Genomic DNA, 5454 nt, shown 5'->3' with positions numbered 1-5454 from the left:
AATGGAAAGATATCCTGCGTTCACAGACAGAAGGTGATATTGTCAAATATTGTGCAGCCACTGTGGAAAACAGTATGGTAGTTTCTCCCCCAAAAAATGAAAAATAGCACTCTCATACGATCCAGAAATCCCACTGTGGGATATATAGCTGGATGAAATGAAATCATTCTGTTGAAGAGATATTTGCATTCCCATGTTCTTCACAGTATTTACAATAGCCAAGGTATGGAAATAGCCCAAATGTATGTTGACGGTAGAATGGCTAAAGAAAGTGTGTATATATAAAGTGGAATAATCATCAGACTTTTCTTCATGAATTTGTGTGTCATCCTCGTGCAGGGGCTGTGCTAATCTCTGCATCGTTCCAATTTTAATACATGTGCTGGTGAAGCGAGCACAATAATCAGGAAGGAAGTCCTGCCATTTTTTGACAACGTGCGTGAACCCAGAAGACATCATGCTAAGTGAAATAAGCCAGATGAAAAAAAGAAAAATACCGCACCATCTTATTTACATGTGGGCTCTCAGTAGTCAGATTGTGTGGCGGGGGGAGTGGAGAGATGGTTTCAGGAGGTACAAAATTTCAATTATGCGAGATGAGTAAATTCTGAAGCTCTGTCGCACAACAACGTGACTATGGTTAACACTGTTGTATTATATACTGCAAATTTGCCAATGGACTAGATCTTAAATGTTGCCACCACAAAAAAGGTCAAAAAAGAAAACCGTAACTAGGTGTGGTAATGAATAAAAAAAAAAAAATGGAAAGGATTAAAAGAGATCATAGACTGAAAGATGTTATTTGCCAACTGCATAGCCAACAAAGAACTCGAATAGAGTACATAAACAACTCTCAAAATGCAATAATTAAAAATATTCCATTATCTTTGAGTAAATACCCAGAAGTGGCATTTCTGGATCATAGTGGCATTCCCACTAACAGTGTACAAGGATTCCTTTTTCTCCACATCCTCACCAACACTTGCTGCTTCCTGTCTTTTTGATTTTAGTTGTTCACAGGTGTGAGGTGATATCTCCTTGTGGTTTTTGATTTGCATTGTCCTACTGATGAGTGATGTTGAGCATGTTTTCGTGTGTCTGTTGGGCATTTGTGTGTCCTCTTTGGAAAAATGTCTATTTGGGTCTTCTGCCCATTTTTAATTGGATTATTATGTGTGTGTGTGTGTGTGTGTGTGTGTGTGTTGAGTTGTATAAGTTCTTAATATATTTTGGATATTAACCCAATTTGAAAAGATGTATGCACATCTATGTTTACTGCAGCCTTATTTACATTAGCCAAGATATGGAAGCAACCCGAGTGTCCATCAATAGATGAATGGAGAAAAAAGACGTGATATATGTATACACAATGGAATGGTACTCAGTTGTAAAAGGGAATGAGATCTTGCCATTTGCAACTATGTGAATGGACCTAAAGAGTATTATGCTAAGTGAAATAAGTCAGAGAAAGACAAGTGGCATACAATTTCACTGATATGTGCAATTAAAGAAACCAAACAAATGAACAAACAAAGAAAAAGACACACAAAATCGTCTCTTTGATACAGAGAACAAATTGTGGTTGCCAGAGGGGAGTTGGGGAGAAGTGGGTGAAATAGATAGAAAAAGGAGGGACTAAGAGGTACAAATTTCCAGTTACAGAATAAATAATTCATGGAGACAAACAGTACAGCATAGGTAATAGAGTCAGTAAGATCGTAATAACGTTGTTTGGTGACGGATGGTGACTTCACTTACCATGGTGAGCACTGGGTAATGTAGAGAATTGTTGAATCATTATATTGTATACCTGAGACTAACATAACACTGTATGTTAGTTATGCTTCAATAAAAAAGTGAAGACATACTCCTCATAAGAAACACAAATATTCCATTTAGAAAATGGGCAAATGAACAGGGATTTCACCAAGGAGGATGGCATCTAAGTACAAGAAAAGATGATCAACATCAGTAGCAATTAGGGAAATGCAAATTAACACCAGCAGGAGATACTACACATTATCGGTTAGAACAGATAGCATTTAAAACCATGGCAATACCAAATGCTGATGAAGAGAGACTGAATCTCTCATACATTGTTGGCGAGAATGTTAAATGGTGCAGGTACTCTGAAAAATAGTTTGGCAATTTTTTTTAAAAGCTAGCAATCACCCCCTAGGCATTTATCCAGAGAAATGAAAACTTTTGTCCACAGAAAAATCTGTACACAAATATTTATATCAGCTTTGTTTGTAATAACCAAAATCTGTAAACAGCCAAATGTTCTATAACTGTAGTATATCCGTCCCACGGAATACTACACAGTGACAGAAGAAACAACTATTGATAGATGCAGTGATCTCACAAGGTTGCGTACTGTATGATTCCATGTATATAACATTCTCAAAATGACAAAATTAGAACAATGGAGAATATCTTGTTAGTTGCCATGGGTTAGGGATGTTGGGGAAGTAGGGAGCTAGGTAGCACAAGGAAGATCTTTGTGGTGATTGAATAATTCTGCATATTGATTGCTTACACTAAACAATGCCTGTGATAGAATGACATAGAAATATACGTAAACATTGCACCAATGTCAGTTTCCTTGTTTTGACATTGTGCTGTAGTTATTCAAAACAACATTTGGGGAAACTATGTAAAGGCCACACAGGATTTCTTTACTGTCTTTGCAACTCCCTCTTAATCTATAATAATTTCAAGATAAGATTTACATTAAACTAAAAAACGAAGACAGTTATAGCCAGAAGATGTATGTGTTTGGTGAGACATTTTCCCCTGGTTGCAAGGAGCAATGGATTTGGAGTCATTTGGGACTTCATGGCTTACCAACTGTGTGGCCTTAAGAAAGTCAATTGACCTTTCTGAGCTTGAGTTCTGTTGCAGAGAATGGTCTTTATCAATTTCCTAGCCCAAACTTTAGTCATTTGTATATCTTCTTACAAACTTAACAACCTGCCATATTATCTACAGGCTGTAGTGTTACATATTTGTTGTCTCCCACCCCCATCAGAATGCAAGAATTTGCTTTCTTCTTCTCTCAGAACTCTGTCTAGTACAGAGATTCACACCAGCCAGTTCACCAGTCCTCCCTGCAGGACCTGAGAGCAGTGGTCAGGCAGACTCCATATGTAGCATTTGGACACCAGGAACCACCCCATCTCCCAGACAGTCCAACCGGTTTCAGATGGTTCTAATCATCAGAGGTCTGTCCAATTAGTGAAAACCTGCCCCGCTGCTGTTTCCAGCCAAGACTTCTGGTTCTGCCCTCTAGGCCTGCATAGAACATGTCTTTCAGAAGATAGTGACCCTACCTCTCATCCACCCATCACTGCTTTTCAGTTTAATAGATCCCTCCTTCCATCGTTATTCAGGCACAATCCCCCCAGGGTAATAGAAAGAACATGTGCTCTTGAAACAAGTAAGCCAGACCCGAATCCAGACCTCAGTCCTAAGCACTGTGTAACCCTGGGCAAATTACATTTGCCTATCGGGATCCTGTGAGGATTCTAGGGGCTCATGTATGGAAAGTGCTTACGATGGCTACTGAAAGACAGTAAGGCTTCAGTGGGTGGCTTCACGCTCACTGCTTTTCCTGGAGAAGGGACTACTTGGATATCAAGGGCAAAACAGGTCTCCTGATATCCACCAGGCTGTCCCTGATACCTGCAACTGTAAGAAGAAGAGAGTAGACTGGAAGAGCCCTGGGCCCATCAAAAGGTGTAAAATGACTATACCACAGACTAAGGACTCCAAAAAGAAAACCCAGTGGACTCACAGACACACTTACTGATGGAGCCCAGGCAGTCTCCCCTTTTTGTTGGAGAATCTGGTGAGGGGGGAGGGTAGATATTTTTGCTGTACTCTTTGATGGCTGAAGTCTAAGAAAGTCGCAGAAAGAGCCAGTGTTAAGGATGTGGAGTAGGAAATAAGGAGTAAAGGCATAGTTAAAGAGTTGGATGTTGGGCCGGGTTAGGAGGGTCTTAGTCTGGTTTTTTTCTTGCCCGCAGTATGACCCGAGGCAAACATCTTCCACTCTCTGAGGCTGCATTTAAATAGCTGAGAAATGCCGGTTCTAAGATCTATCAGGGTATGAGTGAATACCAACATGCATTCATTAATTCATTGTTTTCAACAAACGTGCATTGGACCCTCTGGATATACAGAAATCATAGCCAGTCCCTACCTTCAGGGGCTCACTGTCAAAAGTTGCCTTTGACAGTGTCAGTCTGATAGGGGAGATGAACTAGAAAAATCCTTAGTCCCAACTCAACATGAAAAACATTATGGCAGAAAGAAGGAAGCAGAAAGGCTGTGAGAACATAAGGGAGGAGGCTCCATTGCCCAAGGAGAGGAGCTTGAAAGGCTTCTTGAAAGCGGGTCCATTCTCTCCACAGTGTCACAGACTCGTGACAGACTTCTAGGTCCTCTGCTAATGAATGCCTTCGGCCTTCCCAGATGATGTCTCGAGAAGGGCTCTGAACATTGGATCATCGATTTATGTTGCTAACCCACAAGCTGATGGGTGGTGGGGCGCTCTGCCCTTCTCTGATTTATTGTCCATGACTCAGCCGTACCCAAGACAATAAAATCCGAGTGAAGACCAACCTTTCCCGGCACATCAGTATGCTGCTGCCGGATCGTTCCTCTTCCCTCTCAGGATACATTAAACTCTTGTTCCTGGCCTTACCTGTCCTTGTGCTCCTGGCTTAGGCTTCCCCAGGTAACCAGACCATGGAGAGGAGGGAAAAGGGAGTGAGAATGGGGTTCTACGCATAGAATTATTGAAAAACTGATCATGTGCGGCAGTGAAGACAATCTACACAGATAACTGAGATGTAGTGAAAAGCCTTGGTATAGTGACTACGTCCCATAATAAGGGTGGTCTGTCACTTCCGACCATTATGGTGTTTTTCATGATGGCAAATATGGGCGGAGCCCAAGGTTTCTCATATGATGTCCCTTCCGGATGCAGAAGCAACTGCAGCATCCCTGGTGTCCTTAATATCCTTGTCCCAAATGGCAACGGGGTCTCATCCCAGGTGTCTCTCACTCCAACCTACTTTCAATTGATACTGCCTCTGATAATAACAGGTCCCATTACTTTGCTTCTCCATTGTTATGTGGACTTGAACGTTCCTTTAAAGCAATTCAGAAGAGCTATCTTGCTCTTGTCTTAGAACACGTATAGTGAAAAATTTGTAGGTTGACGCCCGATATCTGGAGTTTTGTAAAAACAGGCTCAAGGCGTGGAGCTGGGGTTAAGGCAGGTGATTCTGGATTCCAGATTGAACATGGCCATAGCTCTAACAAGATGATAGATTTTATGACTGAGCAGTGGATAACTTTCTGACGGAAATATTTTCTGCTTAAGCTTCTTGGGGATTCTAAAGTTTATTGTTTTTTCATGTTTGTCCTTGAGAGGGGCACCTAGGT

At 41.2% G+C, this 5454-nt stretch overlaps 1 non-coding gene across 1 annotated transcript; it reads right to left on the bottom strand.

Moving 5' to 3' along the window:
- Positions 1-294: 294 nt before the first annotated feature.
- LOC115511315 lies at positions 295-398 on the bottom strand. The gene has a single exon (XR_003967987.1). It is a non-coding gene; the product is annotated as a U6 spliceosomal RNA (small nuclear RNA).
- Positions 399-5454: the final 5056 nt, after the last annotated feature.

The sequence above is a fragment of the Lynx canadensis genome, chromosome A3 (assembly GCF_007474595.2).
Source record: "Lynx canadensis isolate LIC74 chromosome A3, mLynCan4.pri.v2, whole genome shotgun sequence".
In the NCBI taxonomy this organism is placed as follows: Eukaryota; Metazoa; Chordata; class Mammalia; order Carnivora; family Felidae; genus Lynx; species Lynx canadensis.
Note: the sequence above shows the minus strand (reverse complement) of the source record. Positions and strands in the feature narration are given on the sequence as shown.